The sequence below is a fragment of the Felis catus genome, chromosome B3 (genome assembly GCF_018350175.1).
Source record: "Felis catus isolate Fca126 chromosome B3, F.catus_Fca126_mat1.0, whole genome shotgun sequence".
Classification (NCBI taxonomy): domain Eukaryota; kingdom Metazoa; phylum Chordata; class Mammalia; order Carnivora; family Felidae; genus Felis; species Felis catus.
In genome coordinates this window covers 88,504,501-88,531,937 of record NC_058373.1, presented here as the reverse complement: position 1 = coordinate 88,531,937, position 27,437 = coordinate 88,504,501, and the positions used below count along the sequence as shown (strand labels likewise).

The 27,437-nt window shown below is 39.6% G+C and overlaps 1 pseudogene; it reads left to right on the top strand.

Moving 5' to 3' along the window:
* Positions 1-17,060: 17,060 nt before the first annotated feature.
* LOC111560965 lies at positions 17,061-17,556 on the top strand (annotated as a pseudogene).
* Positions 17,557-27,437: the final 9,881 nt, after the last annotated feature.

The following is a 27,437-nucleotide window of genomic DNA, read 5'->3' as shown; positions in this document are numbered from 1 at the left end:
TTCTATTAGCTTAATTTACCGAAAGGTGATTTGGGACAAAGAGATGATTAAACTAATCCAGGTTGAAAGAAGGTGATTTAATTATGAGTCATAGAGCCTCGTTCCCACAGAAAAAAAAAATCGGAAAGTAGGTGAATATTTAGATAATTCAAAAATAATTATATACTTCTAGTATATAATGTAAAGTTGATTATCTAATGACCAGTGAGCAAATTAGATTATGCATATGCTAACATTTCTTTTCCTAACCTGAAGTTCTATTTAACTATTTCCATTGATTAATACTATTTCACCAATAGGGTATTTGGAAACCTAGCCATTATCTTCAGAGAAAGCAGGAAAGGGGAAGAAAGAAGTTAAATGGAAACAAATACAACAGCAATTTCTCATGTGGAGAGAGTTTTTTTTTATGTTTATTTATTTTTGAGACAGAGAGAGGCAGAGCATGAATGGGGGAGGGTCAGAGAGAGAGGGAGACACAGAATCCGAAGCAGGCTCCAGGCTCTGAGCTGTCAGCACAGAGCTCGACGCGGGGCTGGAACTCACAGACTGTGAGATCATGCCCTGAGCCGAAGTCAGACGCTTAACTGACTGAGCCACCCAGGCGCCCCTGGACAGAGTATTCTAATGTACTAACTGGAGACCTAAGAATGGTAACCATCAGCTAAATAAACAATTAAGCTTAAAACCTAACTCTCAGCACAGGTAAAATTATCCCCAAATTTTGTTGGATTTTGGCCTAGGAAGGTTTCTAATTACTATTTATCAGCTCCATAAGTAACACTATTTATTACGACCTTTACTTATGTATATCAATACTTTAAAAATTTATAGTCCTATATTTTCACCAAAATTTTCAAAATATCTGGTTTGTAAAACTGTGTTGACCTGAGGCAGCCTGTGTCACACCATTAGTGATGACTGAATGTCAGTTGTTCACCTCAGACTGGTTTCCAGATCTTTATCACAGTTTAAAACTTCAGTTTCTTCAAACTACCTCAGCTGATCCTCATTCAGTATAATTCTAGGTCTTCTACTTCCTCCACTTCATCTTGCTCCCTCTCATCTTCTCACCTCTTTCTTAAATCTTTCACTGGCTACCTAAGCTAATTCTTGACAGAAATGTGGTAGTTCTACTAATTAGCATTCTCAAAAACATTGTGGTATGGGTGCTCCCCTTGTATTTAAAACACTGATAGATGTCTTTGTGAGAAATAAAGAGCTCTCATCCATGTTCCATGAAAATTAGATGAGGGAGAGTTCATAAAATTCTGCAAGTTTGGAAGCACTTAAACTGGGACAACTGCACATGGTGATTTTGACCTAAGAAATGTATAGAACAGCTTCTACTGGCCTCAGATGAAATGGAGGTTGGGGCCAGATGTGTACAACTGAATCTATTGCCAGTTAAATCAGTTCACCTGGAGAGAGTGGTGAGCCTTAGACCTCTGGAACTGGTATGTAGGTTACGCCTGACTCTGGGCACCAAATATACATGTGTAATATCTCATGAGGGACTAAGTAATTATTCAGCAGTGCCCAACCCTCACCCACTTATAGGCAGCCACATCAAGAGTATTGTGGGAATTTTATCTTTACTTTGTTTATTCCATGCCAGAATCTATTTTGTTCAAGGTGAACGTTTGAAAGGAAGTTGTACAAGTTCATAGAGAAGGACACTGCATCTTTCTATTCCGCCCTTTCACTGCCACCCTTATCCACTCTTCAGTCATGCTGTAAAATATGCCGAAACCATGGGGCCAGTTCAATAGACAAGTGGATCCAGACCTATGTTTTTCTGAATGCCTATAATGCCACCACAAGACTACAAGACTCATTTCACCTTTACTGCTGCTTGATGAGCTGAAACTCAGGCATGCCAGAACCTTCTGAAAACATGGAAAGCCACAAAGCAGTGTCACCTGGATGAAGGAAAAATGAAAGCCTCCCCAGGTAAGAGAAGCTGGAACTTCAGAGTAGAGCTTAGCACTCTAAAGCTAGAGGAATTTCCCTTCCAGAAAAGACTGATTATAGAACTACTGTAATTACCAAAAGTGAAAAAAAAAACAGAATTTCTAACTTTGCTTTTAACTGGACGTGGTAAGAATTTCTAAAAATATACAGAATAAGAAGTAGGAAACAAAATCAGAAATTTTACAGTAGAAATTTGCTACCCTAGGGCATTGAATTGAGTCTTCAATGGTCTGTGAGGGTAAGAGCATCAAACCTCAAATGGCCTGGAACTTGAGCTCTTGAGCTGTGACCTCAAGAGGATTACTAAGAGTCCTCAGTCTTCTGGAAAAGATGGAGGTGTAAGGCACAACCAACATAGGAATGGGTACTAATCCTGACAGTGAAGAGCCTTAAGTGTGCAAAGTGCTCATAAAAGCTGAGTGGCATGAGGTAACACATCCAGCCAGAAAAAAATGGCACAAATAGAAGGGAATACAGTAGTCTTCCCAAAGTGAAGGCCACAGGCTGATCGGTATGTTCTAATGCATCTGAAATTTCATGAATATAGAAATTTCTATGGTTTCATGTTTCCTATTCTGTGTGATTTCATCTACAGTTTTGACTACATACCATATGCTGAAGCCTCCCAAACCTACATGTCAAGCCTGTTTTATGTCTCATTTTCTAACTTGTTTAGCCAGCTGTTCAATATATTCATCATTTCTCTGTCATATCAAACAGTATTTCTGTACCTGATCTCATCACTTTCACCCTGCCCATATCTAAATGCTCCTTAATATTAGTTTGGGTTCTCCAAGAAGCAGATGCTACATAGGGATTAGAGATGCAAGAGCTTTACTGGAAACACCTGTTAAGAAAAGATGGGCCCAGAGTAGGCAGAAGACCCTTTAGACCACAGTGTAGGTCTGAAAATGTGAAAGGAAAGGATGGAGAAAAAATCAAACAGAAAAAGCCACACACTGCAGTGCAGTTCTGAGAGTCTTAACCAGGCAAAAGGCAATTCCTTGAGCAAAAATTACTGGTAGAAAAGTCCCACACAGGCAGGAAGGGCCCGGCTCCAACACAACCATAGTCACCAGGCATTGGCTAGTAGGGGCTTAGTTATCCTTTGCACAGCCAATCCAAAAGGTGCTACATAGTTGGAGCCGTCAGTCACTATGTACCTTGTAACAGGTACTCTTAAAGGGACGTGGAATGATGCATCTCCCTTGTCTTCACATTTCTTATTTTCTTTTACCTTGTGGTCCTGCCATCCTTCCAATTTACCCTAATTAGGAACCATTAACCATTTAATTCCTCTCCTACCTCCCAAATTCATAAATTTGCTTTTTAAGCATTTCCCAAATCCATCTTCTCTTCTCCATCCCCAACTCCAATTAATCCTGTACAAATTTTCATTCTCTACTGCAACAAATTCTAACTCCTTTACTCATTTTATTCCCCCTGAATCCACCCAACACATAGGTTTGCCAGAGAAATATTCACGCACAATCTTACCAGGGTACATAAGATCCCCACAGCCTAGGACTTCTGCCTTGTCTCCAGCATGGTCTCCAGTCTTCATGATCCAGAGACATTAAATGTTGTTTTGCACCTCCATGTCTTATGCTCTAATTTTTCCTTCTGCTAGTATTCCTCTCATTTCTCCATTCCTGGCTCATTTCTAAAAATGTTCATTCTTTAAGATTCAGCTCAAGCATGATTTAATCTAGTAAACTTTCCCTGACCACACTGGGTCATATGTATACTCTAAGTTCACATAAAACCCATACAATTTCTACTTTACATTATAAATATTTGTATCTCGAGCCTCCAAAACACCAAGTTTCTTCAGGGCACTTACTCACTTTGGAGCAAAAGCTTCAAGGTTTATTATTCATCCATATATTCTCTACACCTAGAAAAGTATCAGTATAGGGGGCACCTAGGTGGCTCAGTATGTTAAGCGTCCAACTTTGGCTCAGGTCATGATCTTGCAATCTCAGTTTGAGCCCCGCATGGGATTCTGTGCAGAAAGCTCAGAGCCTGGAGCCTGCTTCAGATTTTGTGTCTCCTTCTCTCTCTGCCCCTTCCCCACTTGCACTCTGTCTCTTTCTCTCTCTCTCAAAAATAAAAACTTTTTAAAAATTTTTTAAATAAAATTTTTAAAAATTATATAGGTGCTTAATATATATGGTTAAACAATTTATGGAAAGAGAAAAGGAGTGAAAGGAAATCCCTAAAGAACTATTAAACTACTCAACATTTCCAAATTTCTTTGTCATAGCAAACCAAATTTGTCAAGTGCTATAATTATTATCTTTTATTTCAACAGTCCTGTAAAGTTTCCACTAGGTATTAGATTTCCACTAGAAAATTGAAGATCAGTGAGGTCAAGTAAGGTTTTGAGATTTAACCCATCATTTGATTCCAAAGGCTTTTTGTCATCTGTTCCCCTTCATAGTCCAATTTAATTCCAAAGACTAAATTCGATGGTAGAGTCAACTCCATGGTATAGTCACCTCCAATTATACTCAAAGACATTAAGTGCCATACTGGAAAAGTAGGGACTTTAGAATAGACTTGGATTTGTCACTTACTAGCAGTGTGAGCATTGAGAAAATTATACCAACTTCATAATGTTCATTTATTTTTTCTGGAGAGGAAAAAAAAGAGTATACCAGTACCTATTTTGCAGGGATCCTTTTAAGGACCATAGAGAACAGATATATACCACCTAGCATGATGCCTTGTGAGAATTAAACATTTAATATATAGTTGGCAATGGTGGAATGGATAATTTCATCCAGACACAGCAGAGCTACTAATAATCAGAGAAATGGCCCACCACATTATATTCCTGCTCTGTCCCACCCTCAGAGATGGTAACAAAAGACTATAAACAATGAGTCAACAGTCCAGAGGGCAAATTTTAAAAGACAGACTTTTGTAACCATCAATAGGTTCATTAAATCTTTGAAGATAAATATAGCTAAAAACAATTGTCTGAAGATATATTCTTCTGTACTATAATAGGTATAGTAGACAATTATAAACCTTTTTTTTTTTTCTGTGCCCCTTGCTCATGGGGAAAATATCTTTTGAAAAAGGTATCTTCTTAGAAATTTGATATTTGGAGTTATCAAAGATACTGCAAAATGGAAGAATCCCCTCGAGTGCATTCTATTCACATAATAAACTAAACTAATCATTATTTCAGCCAGGTGATCTGCATATTTCCTGAGAGGATAAGGCTTAAAAAAGGTCTTGTTTCTTGGTGCTTTTCCTTCTTTTTTTTTTTTTAATTTTTTTTTTCAACGTTTATTTATTTTTGGGACAGAGAGAGACAGAGCATGAACGGCGGGGGAGGGGCAGAGAGAGAAGGAGACACAGAATCGGAAACAGGCTCCAGGCTCTGAGCCATCAGCCCAGAGCCCCACGCGGGGCTCGAACTCACGGACCGCGAGATCGTGACCTGGCTGAAGTCGGACGCTTAACCGACTGCGCCACCCAGGCGCCCCGGTGCTTTTCCTTCTTGCAGCAGCCAGTTGCACTGTGAAAACGTCATCTTTTAGCAATTCATGAAGATGACTAATGAACTCAGCATTCTCATGTACTCCAATTGTTTATTACCCTATTCATATGTTCTGTTGGATAAAGAATTTTAAGCCAACTTATTTTAATTTTAACATTTTAATCCAAATCTTGACATCTTCAAAATATTACCAGATCTTTTAAAGCAATTTAAAAATCAATTTGAGAGCAAGTCTACATGGAAAGAGCAAGTCTGGACATGTCCAATTATTCAGTGATTGTTCAAAAATGGAAAGGCAGGCTGATGATACAGACAATTTGTGCAGGTGTGGGAGTATTTTTAATGTTCTACTCTGTGGCAGAAATAAAGTGCGGATTTGGATCCTTCTATGAATATTTCTATCTTAACCTTTTCTGTCCTTTTGTTAAGTAGAAATAAATTATTTACATCTTTGTTAAAGCTTATGAAGAAAGATGAGTAGTGTGATACCCCAAGGATGGCTCATCTACTGTGGTTTTCCTGTTTATAAGATTTGTAAGATGGTTAATTCTGAACTCTTACTGGAAGCATTAAAATAAAATTGCCCTAAAAATTTCTGCACGCATGCACGCTTCCACACACATACTTATTCGTTTAAATAATTCATTCCATGTAAAAAAAAAAAAAAAGTTAAATATTTGCTAAAGTGCTTGAAATGTGGTGATGGAATGTTTTCTGTGGCTCATTATGGACCAATTTGTGCTCTATAGAAAGGTTGTCATCAAAGGATGGCCAAAATGACATGAGAAAAGTGGTAACAATTAAGAGTAGAGCAGTTTTATTTCTGTATTTTGGTGGTTATCAATTGTTTTAGAGCTTGACTTGCCACCTTGCAATTAAGTATAAGTATCATTTCTAAAGCAGAACATTTTGTTCAGAAGAAAAGCTTGTCTTATAGTTGAAGTTGGTAGATCTTTCCGAGTGCTAAAAGGATTCCAGAAGTGACTACCCGGTGGGCATCCAAAGCTTGAGAACTAGCCATCTGCCCATTGATTAAATCACTTTTCTGCCATAGGTTGATTTATGGGCACTAATTTCCAATCATTCTACAGACCTATATCTGAATCAGGTGATTGTACTCTAATTGTCCCTGTTTGAAAAAGCTCTATTTCTGATCATCTCAATCTCATCAGTTTCAGATTAAAAGTGTTCTTCAGACTTCAGAGCCACACTGCCCATAAATGTCACACAAGCCTAACAAAGATCTGATTTGCTGGAATATGTTTACCTTTATTAATATAAAAGATATAAAATTAATGAAGATAATTTTTCTTTTCTGATAGATTTCAGTGAAAATTGGGACTGTAGTATATTTCCCAAGAAAACAATCCTAGATCAATAGAGTTATCAAATATAAGCAGGGAATCTAGACATTTACTATTGAATGAAATCTGTATTTATGTGGCCTAATTATGGCAAAGTCATTTATAGTAAAAAACTCACCTCAACTTTACTGAACACCAGGATTACTGATGTATTTTTCTGATGAAAACATCAAATTTAAAAGTCTACAGTGAGGGTAATGGCACTCTTATAGAGTTAAAGTCAAAAATACAATTTATCGAAGAACAAAAGTCCAAGGTGCCTTTTAACATAAGCAAGACCTTAAAACCATTCACTGAGACACAATTAATTCTAAAAACCAGCTTTATTATATCTAGGTAGTAGCATAGTATTTTAGTACTTCTAAAAAGATATTTTATCCAATAAAGCATTGAGATTTTTAATTAAACCAAGTTTAAAGTAGCATTTGGGCCTAAAACAATAAGCATATCTTGGTGGTTTTTTAAAAAATCTGTTGCCTTTTTATATGTTGTGGATGGTCAACATTTGCAACTGTATGATTTTCTGGTACTCCATAAAAAAGACGGATTTCAGTTTACTACACTTTATGTTCCTTTTAAGACTGATAGTCATGGAGTCATTGTAATAAATTCAGATGATCATAAATTTCTTCCAGGAATTCTATTTTTTACACATTATGGCTTCCTTGGAAGCGATTTTATAATATGGTACTAATCAATATTCCATTGCATAAGGAACTATAGAACCCCAACTCCCAGGATGTAATTATTCAGTTCATAATACAAATTTACCAATAAATATACTTGAAATGATGCTTGGGAACAAAGGACTTTTAGTAACATGAAAAAGACTTAAATTATGCTGAGGCACAGAGAAATATAATGTGGCCTATGTACACACTTCTCTGTCTGAATGCATTTGAGACTACTTTTGAAGTGTTATCTGTAACAAAGATCCCTTTAAACCTAAGAGAAACATTTGGAATGCTGAGAAATGCAAAAATCAGGTAACAGCAACATTGTCACACCATGTACCATGCAAACAGCATGTGGGGACAGAGGTGTTGTGCACAGCACACTTCGTTAGTTTGGTGAATATCAACTCAGAAATTTGAGTAAGCATTATTAGTCAAATAATTGCCACAGACAAAAATGCCCTTCAATCTATTATGCCCCCTCTTTACCTTGGCTTTGGGGATGGCTAACTTTGATTTGCCTTTTATCTAATTCAATCTCACCTGAAATGTACAAAAAAAAAATCCAACTATATAAAGCACTATGTTAGTCTCCTAGAAAAATTCAATGAAATATCAAAAATAGTTCCCAATTTTACAATACAAAGATTTGACTTCCAGCTCCAACACTGAGGAAAGGTTTCACAGGTCAAGAATTAGTAATACATTTAGTTTTTAAGAGTATAAGCCTCTAGACAAGATCTCAAATGGCTGCACATTGGAATCATCTGGAGAACTCAAAAAATACTGCAGTCTAGGCCCTATGCCCAGAAATCCTAACTGATTAACCTAGGAGACTGAAGACTTACGTTTCCCAAGGTTATTTTACTATTTAGACAATGTTAAAAACAATTACTCTAGGTCCTTCATTTATTCCAGTGTTCTCAACCAGGGGTGATTTTGTTCCCTACTCCCTAGGGGACATCTGGCAATGTCTGAAGATATTTTTGATTGTTACTACTGGGAGAGTGCTAGTTGCAACCATTGAGTAGAGGCCAGAAATGTTGGTGAACATCCTATAATGCACAAGACAGCTCCCACAAAGAATTATCAAATCAAAAATGTCCATAGTGCCAAGGCTAAGAAACCCAATTCATTCATTCAAGAAATATAAGCCAAAGAACCTGACTCTGTGCCAGATGGTGCTAGGTTCTGGGAACTCAGAACTCAGTCAAATTCTGACTTCATCATATAAACTAGCAGTATCTTTGGGTAAGTTACAGAACCCTGCTATCCTCAGTTTTCTTATCTATAAAATAAAAAATATCATTTATCTCAAAATGGAAATTGAATTAGTTACAAGTAAAAACATTAGATAGATGGCCAGTACATAGTGGGTCCTGAAAACTTTATCATTGTGGTTTTTTTGTGGAAGTATAGACGTCAGTCAAATACAGAAGGTAATTCCAGGCAAAGGGAATATTGGGTGCAACAATCAAAGGAAGCAATGACATACCAATTTTAAAGAACTACCCAAAGTTCACTATTGCTGGGCATAATAAATTGGGGTTTAGCAAATATCAAAGATGGAGAGATAGGTAAGAGTAGTGGACTAGAGGCAAAAACTCTCCAGTTTTTGCCCCTCCCCGTTGTATCCACATATTTTGCTAGGTGTATTTGTAATTCCTTACACTGAAAGTCTATTCCTTGTAACTGGGCTAACATTGTGACACTTTGGCTAGTGTAAGCCAACAGAAGTAGCAGTTTGCCAGGACTAAGCCTAAGTATCAGAAAGCCTGTCAGTTTCTACTTCCTCTTCTGGAATTTTGCTCAACAGCCAGAAAACAAGCTCTGACTGACCTTTTGGATAAGGAGACTAGTGACCTGATCACTTTGTCACACCAGCCAAGAGCCAGCCACTGGGCACCTGCCAGCTAACCACAGATGCACAAGATCTAGGTGAGGTGAGCTAGGCCTGAGCAAGATCAACAAACAACCCCCTGCTGACCTAGTAGAAAATAAATATTTGTTGTTTTAAGTCACTGAATTTTGGCTTGTTCTTGCAGCATTCTTGCAGCAATAGATAACTGCAGTATCCAGACACAGAAATACCCAGATTATGGGATATCATTATAAACGATGACTAGGAGTTTGAACTTTTATTTTGAACCTAATGAAGAATCACTGAATAACTGTTAGCAAAAGACATTTAGGAAGAGTTTTAAGAAAAACTATTCTGGCAGCAAGTGACAGAGGGATCAGAGTGGGGCATGCCTAGAGTGGCAACTGGAGATGAAAAGAATTTGACGTCAGAGTTCCCACTGCTGAATCACTGCTAAATAAGAGAATTAAGAGCTATGAAAAAAATTTTTAAATTTTTTTTAACACTTATTTATTTTTGAGAGACAGAGAGAGACAGAGCATAAGCAGGGGAGGGGGAGAGAGAGACACACACAGAATCCGAAGCAAGCTCTGGGCTCTGAGCTGTTTGTTAGCACAGAGCCCAATGTGGGGCTCAAACTCACGAACTGCGAGACCATGACCTGAGCTGAAGTTGGAAGCTCAACCAACTGAGCCACCCAGGCGTCCCAAGCTATGAAAAATGTTTAATGGAAAATGTAGATTTTAAAAACTATGATTTATTAAATATTATATTAGTATCCTCCCCCCAAAAATTCTGGAAAGCTATTAAGTTCTCTAAGACTATTTGATGTCCAATTAGCCTTGCTTTTATTTTTTATATGTTAAAAGAGTTGATAACATAGACATAGTAGACCCTAATTCAAGCAGAAGTCAGAGGGCTATTTTGGAGATGGTATGGAGACACTTCAGTGAATGGGGATGACAACTTCTAAGTTCCATTTCAAATCTCCTTTCCTAGGGTTCTATTGGGAAGGAGAAGTAAAGTATTCGGAACTGCAGGGCACTTTTTGTTTACAGTAGCCTGCCATCACTGCTGCCAGCAAATTTAGAAGACAACCTTTGGTCTCTGGACAAGCAGGACATGAATGACTGAAACCAATGTAAAGCCCTATGTATACCGATATAGAACACCCTAAGATTTATAGATTTACAGGAAAGTCAGACTATGTGACTTCCAAGGTTCTTAGTGAACAAATCAAAATCGAAAACAGAACTAAGGTCTTCAGTGATTTCCACACACTCCCCCCCTCCCCCGCCATTATATACCCATGCCTGCCTCTTGCTTCAATGCTCTACACTTAGCCATGAGATTCTTTAATTTTAGAAAATAACCACTTAGCCTTCACCTAAATCATAACGAACGTTTTGTGAGCCCTTTCTATTCTCAGGCAGATCTTTTTCAATTTCATCTCTATTTCACTCTGCTACCCAGGCCAATGCTCACTTTAATATTAGATTTTTTCCTTGTCTGTTTATAAGTTTCTCCTGCCTGTCTGCCAATCAAGTTTGCTCAAAATGTGAATCTCCTCCTTTTCCTATCCAATTCCCAAACCTAGCATTCAAAGTCAGTTTCTACATGGAACACAAACCTTAGCCATCTGAGTGCCTTTAAAATTTCAGTATGCAATCAGAAATAATTTCTCCACACATTTGGTCTGTTTCAATGCTTCCAAAATGACTACAATAAATCTGTGAATCATGTATAGAACATATTTTTTTTCCAGACTATAGTTTCTTTTATTACTTTCTAAGTCTTGGATAATTTACCACCCATCCCTTTCAAAGTACCTGCATCTCTCATGGTAGCAAGCGATACAAACGACACAAGCAATACAGCACACATTTCTCCCATGAGGAATGGGCTCCCTTTATGTACCTTCTCATGGATTAAGCTTTTTTTTAAAGGGTTTTTTTTTAATTTCCTTCTTAAAAAGGGATAAAAACTTTTAAATTCAGACTTCATTGTCTTCAAAGTGAATTTTTGCTCTATATTGGAGCCTACAAAGTAGTAAAAAAAATTAAAGTTTGCAAGACCCAGAAACATTCTTTACAAGTGAAAAATATAGTAATCAACCTTATTCACAATTAAGATCATGAAACAGAGATAAGAATCAATAATATGAAAAATATAGCATAGTTATTGCCCGCCTTTATTTTTTTGTTTTAGTTTTTGTTATGAAAGTAATATATTTTCTTCTATATTCACAATACAGAAAAAGTTGGGAGGGGGAGAAGATCAAAAAGGCTAATGAAAGAATAACAAGATGGCAGAGTAGGAGAACCCTACGTTTGTCTCCTCCCATGAACACAAATAGATAGCTATCAAATCGTCCTAAATACCCTAGAAATAGACCTGAAGACTGACAGAACTCCACAGATAAAGGAAGAGAAAAGGCCACGTCCAGGACGGTAGGAATTGTTTAGACATGTTTTAGGGAAGAAATGGATCATGGATGCTATGGAGGAGAGGGATCTGTGATCATGGAGAAGGGGGAGGGGGGAGGGAGGAGACGGGGGTGGGGTGTGAGGGAGGAGACGCGGGGGGGGGGGGTGCGAGGGAGGAGACGCGGGGGGGGGGTGCGAGGGAGGAGAGGCGGGGGGGGGTGGTGTGTGCGAGGGAGGAGAGGCGGGGGGGGGGTGTGCGAGGGAGGAGAGGCGGGGGGGTGTGCGAGGGAGGAGAGGCGGGGGGGGGGTGCGAGGGAGGAGAGGCGGGGGGGTGTGCGAGGGAGGAGAGGCGGGGGGGGGTGTGCGAGGGAGGAGAGGCGGGGGGGGGGTGTGTGCGAGGGAGGAGAGGCGGGGGGGTGTGTGCGAGGGAGGAGAGGCGGGGGGGGGGTGTGTGCGAGGGAGGAGAGGCGGGGGGGTGTGTGCGAGGGAGGAGAGGCGGGGGGGGGGTGTGTGCGAGGGAGGAGAGGCGGGGGGGTGTGTGCGAGGGAGGAGAGGCGGGGGGGGGGGGGGGGGGGGGAGAGGTGTGCGAGGGAGGAGAGGCGGGGGGGGGGTGTGCGAGGGAGGAGAGGCGGGGGGGTGTGCGAGGGAGGAGAGGCAGGGGGGGGTGTGCGAGGGAGGAGAGGCGGGGGGGGGGTGTGCGAGGGAGGAGAGGCGGGGGGGGGGTTGTGTGCGAGGGAGGAGGGGGGGGGTTGTGTGCGAGGGAGGAGAGGCGGGGGGGGGGGGGTTGTGTGCGAGGGAGGAGAGGCGGGGGGGGGTTGTGTGCGAGGGAGGAGAGGCGGGGGGGGGTTGTGTGCGAGGGAGGAGAGGCGGGGGGGGTTGTGTGCGAGGGAGGAGAGGCGGGGGGGGTTGTGTGCGAGGGAGGAGAGGCGGGGGGGGGTTGTGTGCGAGGGAGGAGAGGGGGGGCGGGCGCGGGTAGGCGACGGGGGGGGGGCGGGCGCGGGTAGGCGACGGGGGGGGGGGGGCGGGCGCGGGTAGGCGACGGGGGGGGCGGGCGCGGGTAGGCGACGGGGAGGGGGGTGGGCGCGGGTAGGCGACGGGGGGGGCGGGCGCGGGTAGGCGACGGGGGGGGCGGGCGCGGGTAGGCGACGGGGAGGGGGGCGGGCGCGGGTAGGCGACGGGGAGGGGGGCGGGCGCGGGTAGGCGACGGGGAGGGGGGCGGGCGCGGGTAGGCGACGGGGAGGGGGGCGGGCGCGGGTAGGCGACGGGGAGGGGGGCGGGCGCGGGTAGGCGACGGGGAGGGGGGCGGGCGCGGGTAGGCGACGGGGGGGGGCCCTCGTAGGCGACGGGGGGGGGCCCTCGTAGGCGACGGGGGGGGGCCCTCGTAGGCGACGGGGGGGGGGGCCGCGTAGGCGACGGGGGGGGGGGGGCCGCGTAGGCGACAGGGGGGGCGTTTTGGGGGGGGGCAGGGGAAAAGAGGAACACATAGGGGGATGCACAAGGAGAGTGATTCCTCAAAGCCACTGGCTTGGAAAACAAGAGGGGCTGAACTTGCTGAGTTCTTGCAACCAGCAAAGTTTAATGCCTGATGTTTTAAAGGTCAGTGGGCTTGCTGGGATGGAGCCTGGAGGCCACTGCTTTGCTCCTAAAGAGAAAGCAGGCAAACAGCCCTGAGGTAGACAGTATGGAGACAGTACTCAGAGAATGCCTGGGGCAGAAAGGGGAAATTATTAGCTCATCTCAGAGAGTATCCTTAGGAGGCAGTGTTCAGAGAACAAGGAAGCTGACAGTGCCATTTCCTACCCCCACCCCTCAGCATAAACACAGAGCCACCAACAGGAGGCAGCTCAGGGCAGATGCTGGCTGCCTGGCTTGCATACGCCAAGCTGCACACCACTGTGCTCTTACAGGACTGCCCTTCTTGGTCAAGCTTGCCTCAGTCCCCGCATGGTGGGCACCTCCCTCAGAATACCAGCACAAATCCCTGCCCACACCATGTCTCCCAACCAGGGAGCTCTGAAGGACTTCAGTTCTGGTGGAGTTGGTGTCAGGTCTCATTTCACAAGCAGACCAGAGCACACCACATTCCGGGGAGGGACTAAACACTGCCCATAGCAGCCAAGGATAGAGTATCCAGGACACAACAGCAGAGCACATGCAGCACGTACCAGACACACTCCCTGAAGTGCCAGGCCCTGGACACTACATGACCTTTTTTTCATAAGGCCATTACATTCAGGAGGAGACAAAACTGGCTTTTGTAACACACAGAAGAAGGCAGAGACTTAAACAAAATGTCAAGATGGAAGAATTCATCTCAAATAAAAGAACAAGGTAAGAGATCTAAGCAAAAAAGATCTAAGCGATAAAGAAATAATCTTAAAAACAGAAAGACAAAAGAAGTCCTTAACAAAGAAAAGCTCATAAGGCTAGCTGGAGATTTATCAACAGAAACTTGGCAAGCCAGAAGGAAGTGGCATGATATATTCAAAATGCTGAATGGGAAAAATCTGCAGTCAAGAACGCTCTATCCAGCAAAGCTATCATTCAGAATAGGAGAAGTACAGTTTTCCAAACAAAAACTAAAGGAGTTCATTACCACTAAACCAGCCCTGCAAGAAATACTAAAGAGGACTCTGAGTGCAAAGGTGAGACCAAAAGTGACAAAGACAACAAAAGATCAGAGCAAGTCTCTAGAAACAATGACAAAACAAATAGTAAAATGGCACTAAAATACATATAACTACTCTGAATGCAATTGGCCTAAACACCAAAGACTTACGGTAGCAGAATGGAACAAAAAACGTAACTCATCTATAAGAGATTCATTTTAGACCTAAAGACACCTGTAGATTGAAAGTAAAGGGGTGGAGAAACATTTATCATGCAAATGAATGTCAAAAGAAGTATAAGTAGGAATACTTATATTGGACAAACTAGACTTCTGTTGTTTGGGTTTTTTTTAATTTTTTTTAACGTTTATTTATTTTTGAGACAGAGACAGACAAAGCATGAACAGGGAGGGTCAGAGAGAGGGAGACACAGAATCTGAAACAGGCTCCAGGCTCTGAGCTGTCAGCACAGAGCCCGACGCGGGGCTTGAACTCACGGACTGCGAGATCATGACCTGAGCTGAAGTCGGCAGCTCAACTGACTGAGCCACCCAGGCGCCCCGACTTTTGTTGTTTTTATCCTGCATTGGTATCAGGGTAGTACGGGTCTCATGGAATGATCTTGAATGTGTTCCCTCCAGTATGCTATTTGTCAGATTTTGATAAAGATTGTGATTTTTTTTTTTTAAATGATAAAATTTGCCAATGAAACCATGTGGTCTTGGGCTTTTCTGTGCTGGGAGATTTTTGATTCCTAATTCAACTTTCTGTTACCGTTATTGGTCTAAGATTTCCTACTTCTTGAATTCAAGATCCATGATTCAATCTTGGTAACATTTTTAGTGATTATCTGATTTTTCCCCCTAAATTATCTGATCTGTTATATAATTGTTTACCGTAATTTTTTTTTTGAAAAAAAAAAACGCCCTTACTTTCGATGTTTTGTTACTGTTTGTTCTGGTCTCTATTATACTTATGTCTGATTTTCCTTTGTTATTTCCTTCCTCTGCTAAATTTTAGCTTTCTTCTTTTTCTAGTTCCTTGTGGTATAATGTTTATTTTGCAAATACAAGCATTTGTAGCATAAATTTCACTCTAACATGTGCTTTTGTTCTATCCCACAGGTTTTGGAATACTGTTTTGTTTTTCTTCTGTTTTGATACATCTTTTGATTTGCTATTTCTTATTTGGCCCATTGCCATTGCAGTAGTGTGTTTAATATTTACATATTAAGTATTTAATATTTATATTGTAGATTTTCCAACTTCTATTGTTCATCTTTAGTTATGTACCATTGTAGCTGGAAAACGTAAGTGGTATGATTTTAGTCTTCCTAAATTTGTAATATTTGTTATGTCTCCTTTTATGTGATTTAACCAGGCGATTTGTCTGTGTACCTGAAGAAAATGTGTGTATTCTATTTTTCTTAGATGGGATACACACACACACACACACACGTATGTATATATGTCTTTTAGAACCATGTATTCTGAAGCATGCTTCAAGTAAAAAAATGTTCTTGTTAAAAGAAAATGACTTCGAGGGGCGCCTGGGTGGCTCAGTTGGTTAAGTGGTCGACTTCAGCTCAGGTCATGATCTCACAGTTTGTGGGCTTGAGCCCCACATCAGGCTCTGTGCTGACAGCTCAGAGCCTGGAGCCTGCTTCAGATTCTGTGCTTCCCTCTCTCTGTTCCTCCCCTGCTTGCACTCTCTCTCTCAAAAATAAAGATTAAAAACAAATATTCAATAACTTTGACAGTGATCATTTAAAATAAAGCATATCAGAGAGGAAGTTAGTGGGGAGACAGGTGAAATAGGTGAAGGGAATTGAGAGTACTCTCATGAGTAATGATGTAGGATTGTTCAATCACTTGTACACCTGAAACTAGTAACACTATATATTCATTATACTGGAATTAAAATAAAAAACTTAAAGAAGCGGGGCACCTGGGTGGCTCAGTCGGTTGAGCATACGGCTTCAGCTCAGGTCATGATCTTGCAGTTTGTGAGTTTGAGCCCCAGGTCTGGCTTGTGCTGACAGCTCAGAGCCTGGAGCCTGTTTAGATTCTGTGTCTCCCTCTCTCTCTGCTCCTCCCCCGTTCATGCTCGGTCTTTCTCTCTCAAAAATAAACAAACATTAAAAAAATTAGAAAGGCTAATGACAACTACTAACATTACTATGGTTGACCCTTGAACTTCCAGGGTCCAGGGGTGTCAACCCCTGTGCAGTTGAAAATCTACATTTAATAACTTCTGACTCCCCCAAAACTTAAATATTCATAGCCTACTGTTACCAGTAATAGTCAATTAACCCACATTTTTATGTTATATTGTTTTATTATATACATTATTCTTAAAGCAAGCTAGAGAAACGATGTGAAGGACATTATAGGAGAAAATACATTAACAGTATTGTTAAAAAAAAAAATCCATGTGTAGGCAATATACCTTCTATTTCTATTTCTTACTTCAACAGCCTGTGGATGCAACAGACCCAGGGACACCCCTCCTTCTAGCCTCCAGCTACTCTTCTACTTCCTTCCTAGTCGCAACCCTAAGAACCATCTTCCAGCCATCCTCCACCTCTGGAACAATCCAGCACCACTTTTTGAGCTTAGCTTCTTATTGCTAATCAATGATGAGCTCCCAAATTAGTTAGAATTATTCCACCTAAATAGAGGCCAACAACAACCTGGTCAACATGAATCTATAGGCCTCTTACACCTACCTTTCTGGGCTCTTATTTCAACTGCAATCCTGCAGCTTTTAAGGGTATAGATCACTTCTTTCAGGACCTGCAGGGTATCAAGCATATCTAAGATGCAAAAATCAATGCTGTGGTCACACCCTCTTCCAAGATGTGCAGAGGCTATCCCAAAACCAGTGGGGCAAAACACTGGACATCATGGAAGCTGCCATGGTCCTGGAGAAGAACCTGAACCAGGCTCTTTTGATTTGCATACTCTAGGTTCTGCCCCTGCAGACACCCACCTCTGTGACTTCCTGGAGAACCACTTCCTAGGTAAGGTGAAACTTGTCAAGAAGGCACCTGACTAGCCTCCCCAGGATAGTTGGTCCCCCAAGTGGGGCTGAACAAGTATCTCTTCTAACAGCACACCCTCAAGCACAGGTAGGAGCCTCTGGAGCCCAAAAGCAATTGTGGGGCTCTCCCTGGCATCCCCCTGGTTCCAGGGCTTCTTTCAGTATCTGCCTGCAGCTTCTAAACAACTTTTTTTTTTTTAAAAGAACTATCCTGAAGCCCCTTCCCAAAGGGAAACAATAAAGCTTTTTGGTTGGGGGCAGGGGTGGGGCAGATACAGGTGAACCTGCCCAGTTCAAACCTGTATTCAGGAGTGCATGTCATTAGTTTACTAGTCTTTTTTCAATAAATACTTTCATACAATTCACTGTGCTATATATCCAGGTCTAGAACCTTTTACTAAAAATTACAGCATAAGTATCACCCCATTTTGAGTATAACTTTATTATAACATTTACAGTGTTCTAGGTTCTGTGCTAAGAGTCACATAAGTGGTTAATTTGATCATCACAGCCACATTTTAAGGTAATCATAATTTTATAAATTAAGGTAACTGCCCTAATTCTAAAAGTAGGGAAACTATGACATCCTGCTAACATTTTAAAAACATTTTGTAGAACTAGGGCGCTTATTGAAATCTACTCCAAACCTTCTGAATCAAAATCTCAGAAGATAAATTCAGTCAGCACCCCAACTGATTTTTCTGCTCTACAAAAATGTGAGCACTTGTTGCCCCTTTGTAATATAGCTTAATTTGCCTCATCTACCTATAACCAGTAACAGATTTATTTACATCCTTCATTTTCTCAATCACTTATTTTGAATCATACTTAGGGGCATTAGAGCAAGGCTTATGCAGGATTAGCTTAGGGGGATTTTCTAAAGAAGGCCATGGGGGAGAAAATGAATTAGTTGACTGTTTCCACCTGAGGTACTTACAAGGTAGGGAAACAGTACTGCATTCCTCCTAGTACAGCTTTTTTTTAGATTTATTTTGAGAGAGAGAGAGAGAGAGAGAGAGAGAGAGAGAGTCAGTCAAGTTGGATGCTTACCAACTGAGCCATCCAGGCACTCCTATAATGTCTTACACCTCAGCTTCCAGAAGAATTTCAAGTTTAGTTGGCTTCCACCTAAATGCTTTAATTTTTTCTAGTTGCTTCTGCTGCCTATTTTATTTTCATCTTGAGACTTCTCACCAGCCTTTTCACTCATGCCTGAATTTCTCAGGAGAGAAGTTATTTCTTTTAGAGATTTAGTAGTTCATGTTTCTGTCCAAGACATGTTCCTTCTGGAGGTCACCCACACCCACCTCATACCTCAATATTTGCTACACTGCCCATATATTGTAGAGGTAGAGTCTGTATACAAATGTCTGAAAGTGATTCTATTTTGTAATGCATATCATCTGAAAGGAGATGGCACACTTAGAACCTCTAACTTACTTTGGGTGCTAAACAGATCAAATTCAGACTAATGCCCAATAAATCTCATGATAAAACTGAGGTACTGATTTCAGCTCAATTTGGAGGCTATTGCTGATTTGATTTCTATACTAGAACACAGCAGTCTATTTCAGCTCCTTAGGATTTCCTTTTTCTTGTAGAGTTAGGCATGTAATTTCCAAGGGCACAGTCCAAGCTTTGTGATACAGTGTGTCAACACTGACAGTTAACTCGAAAGTAATGGAGTCATTCACTCAATTCTGTGCTACCTATCTTCTGAAATGCTCAACTGGGCCATATGGTTATTACCAAATATGTGCAGAATATGGCACTTGAGGTCACAAACTTTAGATCTCTCTCATCTTGATTCTTTTTTTAATGTTTATTTTTGAGAGAGAGAAAGAAAGAACAAGCAGGGGAGGGGCATAGAGAGAGAGAGTGGGGGAGAGAATCTGAACAATACTCCAGGTTCCAAGCTGTCAGTCAGAGCCCAAAGCAGGGCTTGGACCCATGAACCGTATGACCTGAGCCAAAGTCAGATGCTTAAACAACTGAGCCATGCAGGTGCCCCATTGATTCTTAATTTTGAGTTATCTCTAACTTGAATGAAAAATTTAGTGTAAGTAAAACCTTGGTTTGCAAGCATAATTCGTTCCAGAAACATGCTTGTAATCCAAAGCACTTGTATATCAAAGAGAATCTCAAGAACCATTCAGGTCACATACTATTCATATTGCAAGACACCACTCATTTATCAGGTGAGAATTTATTAGACATGTTTGCTCATCTTGCAAACACTGAACAAGTTACTTACAATCCAAGGTTTTACTGTGTTTTCCTTAGAAATATTTCTTGACTAATTTCTTTTCTGAGCCCCTGAATGAGTATAAAACTCCATTGTCCATTTCTTAGTAGTTATGAGAGGTCTTCAAACTTGTAACTCAAATATTTTCCTAGAATATTACTAATCAATCACTTAGATTTTGCCTAAGATATAAAGAGCACTTCCAATATGGAAGACATATTTGTTTTATTCAACTATTTTTTGGCTGAGAAAAGTTTTCTTCCAGTATGGTTTTTTAATTTTTTTAACATTTATTTATTTTTGAGAGATACAGAGACAGAGTATGAGTGGGGGAAGGGCAGAGAGAGAGGGAGACACAGAATCTGAATCAGGCTCCAGGCTCTGAGCTGTCAATGCTTGATATGGGCTCAGGTCACGATCTCAACGGTCGTGGGACCGAGCTGCACATTGGGCTTTGTGTTGAGCACAGTCTGCTTGGGATTCTCACTCTGTCCCTACCCCACTAGCTATCCTCAAAGTAACCAACCTTAAAAAAAAAAAAGGAAAAAAAAATAGAGCTCCAGCTCTAATGTTAAAAATTTAGAAGTGCTAGAATATAAGCATTACAATGTCAAAATAATTATCAAGTAATTGAAAATCTTGGACTTGGAAGCAAGTTTACTAGGCGTTCATTTAGTAATTTTGGATAAATAGAAGATTTACTATTTGTTCTCAGTATGTTAAAGTGTCTAAATTAAATGGCTTAATGGCCGTTTAGTTTATCAAACAGAACAATTTGACTTTCATCAAGATCTGTAATTTATGATCTATTTTTGATAAGTATCTATTATAGAATAAATTACTTTATCAATCCAAGAAGAGGTAATTTACTATCTAGGTGAATTTTTAATTCCTGCTGAGAAAATCTAGGTAAAAAATGCCCTTACAAATATTGTCAGTCTTGATATATATAGTTATGAGCTTGGCAGTAGAACAAATTAGCAGAGTCTCTCAGTTCACATCTGCTAACAAGGAGTTTATAGTTCTCAATTTATTTTGCTTTCAAAAGAGTAACTTATGAGAGACTATATTTACATCCCTATAATTCTTACTTGTGATCATTTTCTCTGGCACTTAGAGTTATGTAGTAGAAAGTAGTTCAAGACACTCTTTAGAGCTAAAGACAAAACCAGATAGTCAATTCAGTATCCAAATAGTGATTTAAGCTCCTAAATTGGTACTATAATAAAACAAATATTCTGAATAGGAAAACTGATGGTAATAAGGAGTTTAAGTTGACATTTCACAATGGTCTGTCCTTGGTAAGCTACAGCAGAGTTTTTGGAACTTTGCAAAAAACAAAAACACCTAGTTTTGTGAGACACTAATGGCAATGCTACAAAACAAAATACTATCACCATAGCATACTTTCCAGTAGTAAAATATTTAGGGAACACTATATGCTATCCCACACTCAGAATATTAGGTTCGAGCTCTGAAAAGTACTACAATACTAATTAAAAAAAAAAAAAAAAACTTATTGAACTCCATATTTCCTAAACTCACAAATAGGAAGATACTTGTTTTGTCACATATTCAGTAATAACCTAAGGAAAGTTATTCCATGAAACATTAAGAATCTGTCCAAAGGTGCGTCTGGGTGGCTCAGTCGGTTGGGCATCTAACTTCAGCTTAAGTCATGATTTCACCATTTGTGAGTTTGACAGAGGGACCTAGCCAACCCAGTAAGATATAGTAAAAGGCAGCTGGGGGGGGGGGGGGGGCAGAATACCCAGATCTATGCTTTTCTCACTCTGATCACCTATCTTTGGTCCCCTTGGCCAAACACAACCAAAGCTGGGGAGTAAGGGACCACATTAATTCTGTCTATAAAGTTTAGCCTCCTTGTGCACAGAGGATATAAAAAGGTAAATAATAGATCTGGATGGGCAAATACCCAGCACAGTAATACTGTATCTGAGGTCTAATAGGTTTTCCTTCCAGGTATCATATTAGGTTCCCCCCCCCAAAGATTATTTTGTTGAAACATTTGTCTATCAATATTTACTAAGCATCTACTACAATAGGAAAACAAAGATCCTGAAGGAGCGGACAGCCACAAGTCATGAGAGAAAAGTAACTATGTAAACTGAAGTGCAATTTAATTAGGACTATAACCGAAGTATGACTCAATTCCTATAAGTTTACAAGGGAGAAGAGTAACTCTGCTTAGGAAAACCAAAAGGCATTAGAGAGGAAGTGATATTTGAATGAAGTTATGAAGCATGAATAGAAGATTTTCTAGGCAGGGTGGCTGGCAAATCAGGGAATGTATTTCTAACAGAAGGGACAACATGTACTAGGCAGGGGTGTGTGAAAAAGCAGGCATATTTTTTGCAAGGATTGGTAAGAGATGTTTTTTTGTTTGTTTTGTTTTGAGAGACAGAACATGAGCAGGGGTGGGGCAGAGAAAGAGGGAGCAACAGAATCCAAACCAGGCTCCAGGCAAGATCATGACCTCAACTGGACGTTCAACAAGCTGGCCACCAAGGACCCCTTGTAAGAGGTTCTGAATTGTTTACTTTGTAGGGCATGCTATGGAGCTGTGGTAGGTGAAAATGCAAGCACTGTTTAGATACTTCTAATTCTAGGACTCTGGAGTTTGTTCTGTGCTTAAATTGTTTTCAGTTTAATTTTTAAAAAAAGAAATTACAGATTAGTAGCTTTGTGGACTACAGATGGGGTAATATGCCTCTGATCCCCAATCCCAAGATGAAATTTACTTATTCCATCCTTCTGAGGCTGTGGGTTGCACTGATAGCATAGAGAACAACTTTTCTGTTTTCGTCTAAGATGATTGCAACATGATCGATTCAGTGCAATTTTAGATGTGCTATCTGAAATTGTAGCTGTTCAAACAGTATAAGAGAACCTGCTAGAAAAGAACAGCCCAAACAGTTCTATTAGTAGGCTCACTTTATGATAAATATCACTGTAGTTGTGCTAGATAATAACTGGCAAGAGCAAACTATACAATTTTTGCCCTGTATGTTTCACAGGAGTCCTCAGTGCCAATTTTCATAGAAACTTAAATTAATCCTTTCTCCACTGCCTTGTCCAATTAACTGTTCTCCAGTTAACTTTAAAACAAAATAAGATTTCCAATAAAAGACTTTAGGGCACAACCTAACTTTGGGTGGCATTTACAAATTACTTCCCCTTCCGTGCCTGATTATGACCAGATCAAACCGTGAATGAACCATTCTGAATTACGGAATGTAATGAACCAAAGAAATAGAAATGTGCCTGTGGGGATAAAAGTTCATTCTCCTGAGGTCTTTCTAGATTTCTATCCTGTGTGATGTTTCTCAGATCAATGCTTAAAAGAAAATCTCAAAAATAGTAGCAAGTGTTTTATTTTGTCTGAAATATGTTTTTTCCTTAGGCCCCTATTCATTTCTATCTTGGCCACCAAATAGACTAACATGTTAGGATACATAACACTTTTTGATAATATTCAAAAAAAAATGTGTACCTGAGCACCCTTGACACCTAAAGCCTGTTTGCATTGTAGCTTTGTTTTCTTAGAAGAGATGATTTTTGCCTGAAATAGCCCTTCACCAATCCCCATTTCTGCCCCCTTCCCCCACAGTAAGCTCTCGCTCTCCCACAACATCCCTATCCTATGTGCCTTTGTATTTACCTCATAGCAGTTAGCATATCAATACAACAATTATTTCTCCACATTTTTCACTCCCTTCCTATACTGTGACTCTTTAATCTCAGGAATTATTTCTAATATACCTTTGTAACCCCAGAAAGCAGTTAATGAGTATATGATAAATTGAAGGGACCTTTATCATAAATAGCAACCACTGAAATAATATGCAACTTATTTTTCTAGTCCTAATCATACTGCCAAATTCTTACCCCAAGAAATCAATCATGAGTAGCACCACTGAATGAGAACTGGAGTATGAAGCTGAGTTGCTCTAAATCATAATATTTCAGAGATTAGAATAAACTTCACCTCAACCCCAAACTAGTTTGATGCTTATTAGACCCCAAAGTCTCCTCCAAATAGACTTTTAACCTGCCATCCATTTCAACTGTGGTTCTCATATTGGCTGCCACATCTCCTTGATGTGGCAAGTACTTGAATCTTGTAAGTACTTGCACAGCCCTAAACTTAAAAGATCTTTATTTTTAAAAGTTACAACTTCCAGTTGGAAGTAAATTAACTATAGTAAAAAATGTCTGGACAAAATACAAAAAGGCAATTACCTAAAAATTCTGAGAAGTAAGTAGTAAGTACATTGGAAAAGATAACGTCAAGTGACTAGTAGTTTCTAGGAAATCCCCCCCTCCTTTACTTATTACATATTGAATTGTGTCCCTCCAAAAAAATATGTCAGGGTCCTAACCCCTAGTACTTAAATGTGACTTTATTTGAATATAGTGTCCTTTCAGTGGTACTCAAGTTAAAATGAAGTCATTAGGGTGGACCTTAATCCAATAGGACTGATATCCTTCTAAAAGAAGAAAATTTGATCACGGAGACATGCACACAGTAAGAATGCCATGTGAAGATCAGAATTATACTGCCATGACCAAGGAGCTTCCAGAATCTAGGAGAGAGGCCTAAAATAGATCCTACCCTAGTGTGGAGGGAATATGGCATCTGGTTCTGCCAACACCCTGATCTCCATTCTAACCTTCAAAGCTGTGACACAAATTTCTGTTTAAATCACTTACTTTATGGTTATTTGTTATGGAAATTCTACAAACTAATATACCATCTTTTCTCTCTCAGGTTGACGAAAGAATAGCTCCAGTTATGGAAGAATTCAGTGAGCAGAGAGAGCAAAAATCTCAGGGAATTCCTTTCTGGAAAGAGAACAAGAAAAGCAGATCCTAGAAGCCAAAGAGTGTAGCAGGGGGGCAGCAGGAGGTGAGGGGAGGGAGGAATTCCTGTAGAGAGATGGAAATAGGAATTCTCTAATTCTATGATCTAGCAAAAGTTAGCTCACCCCTGATTCACGTGTTACATGCACAACAGAAACCCAGATCACAGCTAAGGTTAAAAGCTGAATAGTACAAAACACGATTTACTTGCTGAAATAAGCCCTGAGTGGCATGTACAGAATTTAGTCAAAACACAGAAGGCTTTGAAAATTGAACTGACATTGGAAATCCTGCCCACAAAAAGCGATAAACCTATGCTGGCTATAGGTTGATTGCCTCAAAAATTTAAGATGGTTGGGCTGGGGAGGTAGAAATCAACATGATCTGGAGAACTAAAAAACTCATGATGTGACATTCAAAATATTACAATAAAAAGTTACCCAACATGTAACTACAAAAATTTGATCAACTCTCAGTGGAAAAGACCCGCAATTACAATCCCAAAATGACTAGATGTTGAAATCATCAACCGAGTTCTTTAAAGCAGCCTTAGTAACTATGCTTGTGAAATGTTACCAGATACAGGAGTGAAAAGTAAAATAAATGTTACATGTTTGCATAATATTTTTATCCTAAGTTATATAAAAGATTTTTTTTAATGAAAACAAACCCCACACTTTTTCTGGTGGGGTTTTTCAATGTATATAGCTGTAATATGGCTGACCACTCTAAAATACAGGGAGAAGGATAGGGGTAGCTGGCTCAGCTGGTTAAGCCCCTGACTCTTAGTTTCAACTCAGGTCATGATCTTGCAGTCATGGAATCAAGCCCCTCATCAGGCTCTGTGCTGGGCAGGGAGCCTGCTTGGAATTCTCTCTCTCCCTACCCTACTTGTGCATCCTCTCAAAATAAATTTAAAAAAATAAGTAAATAAGATAGAGAAGGATAAAAGGGCCTATGCTACTATAAGATTCTCTATTTCATTTAAATAAAATACTAACTCTATATAGACTCTAAAAGATTAGTTGTGTATATTTTATTTCCTAGCATAACTGGTTAAATACGTGAAGCAATAGAGCCAGAGGTTAAAATGCTACACTGAAAAATACTGGAATAACCAAAAGAAGGGGGGAAACGCACAATAGGAACATCAAAGAGAAGACGTGCTAAAATAATGCTTCTAAAGTCTAGCCATATCAGTAACTACATTAAATAGAAAAGGTCTAAACATACCAATTAAAGACGTGTCTGGTTGGATTAAAAACATTATATCCATTCCACAAGAAATCCACTTCAAATATGACATAAATAGATTAAAAGTAAAAGGAGAGAAAATTCAGCCCTAGATAAAAGCTGGGATGATTATAGTAATAAAAATAGAGTTCAAAATAAAAAAATAAAGGACTTAATGAGAAAATAAGTCTATTCACAAAGACATAATTAGCTTAAATGTGTATTACCTAAAAAATAAGCTTCAAGATACATCTTTAAAAAATGGATAGCAGTGGTAGAATTAACTCACAACTATATGTGCAGAGTCCAACAATGCTCTCTCAATAAAAAATACAGCAAAAAGAACAAAAAGCAACAAGGATATAGGAGATTTTAGCAGTGTTATTCACTGACTTGACCCTATTGACATTTTATAGAATATTTCACCAAACAGCCAAATGCACATTTTCAAGGACACATAAACATTCACCAACATATAAAATCAAGCCATAAAACAAATCTTAATAAATTTGAATAATATTCTAGGAAAGTGTGTTCTCTAACAGAATTAAACTGAAAATCTTCAAAATAACACCTGAATCAAAGAGGAAGTCTCAATTAAAAACCATTTTGAATTAAATGAAAATACAACATCCTAAAATTCAGGGGATATAGCCAAATCAGTGCTTAGAAGGATATTTATAGCATTAAATTTATGTATTAAATAACAAAAAGGTATCAAGTAGTTGTTCTACCTTACTCTGCCAAAGAAAAACCTTAATAAACCAGAAAAATAAAAGTACAAGGAAATAGGGGAAAAATAAAATTGAAAACACAAAAAAGGGGGACAAATGAAACCTAAAACTGATTCATGGGGAAGGAAATTGACATTCAGCCAAATCAATACAAAAAAAAAAAGGAAACAAAAATTACAAATATCAGGAATTAAAAAGGAATCATAACTATAGATTCTACAGTCATTCAAAGTATAGTAAAAGACTAAGAAAATACTACAAAAATACACCAAATTTGACAACTCAATAAAACATAAGCTCCTTGAAATACACAACTCCCCAAATTCAAGCCAACTAGATAACCTGTGTAGTATGTATATTGGAAACTATGAAACTGATGAAAGAAACCATAGGTCTAAATAAGTACAGTGCCATCATCTTCATGAACTGGAACACTTGATACTTCTGGGAAGACCATATTCACCAAGTTGATTTCTACATTTAATAAAATCCTACAACAACAACAACAACAACAACGTTTAGATATTGACAAGTAAATTCAAAAATTTATATAGAAAAGCAAAAACACTAGAACAGTCAAAACTCCACAGAGAACAAAGGTGGAGAACACATACTAATTTAAAAACTTACTGAAAAGCTACAATGATCAATAGTGCTATATTGGCAAAAACATACATGGTTCAGTTTAATAGTCTAGAAATTCACCCACACAAATAAAAATTGAAGAGAAGCTCACAAGCAGTTCAATGGGGGAGGAGGGGGAATAACTTTCTCAAAAAATAAATAAGGTGAGAATAAATCTATATAGGCAAAAACAAAAACAAAAAAACAGGAAAACAAAAACAGGAAAAAAACTTCAATCCACAACTCCAAGTTC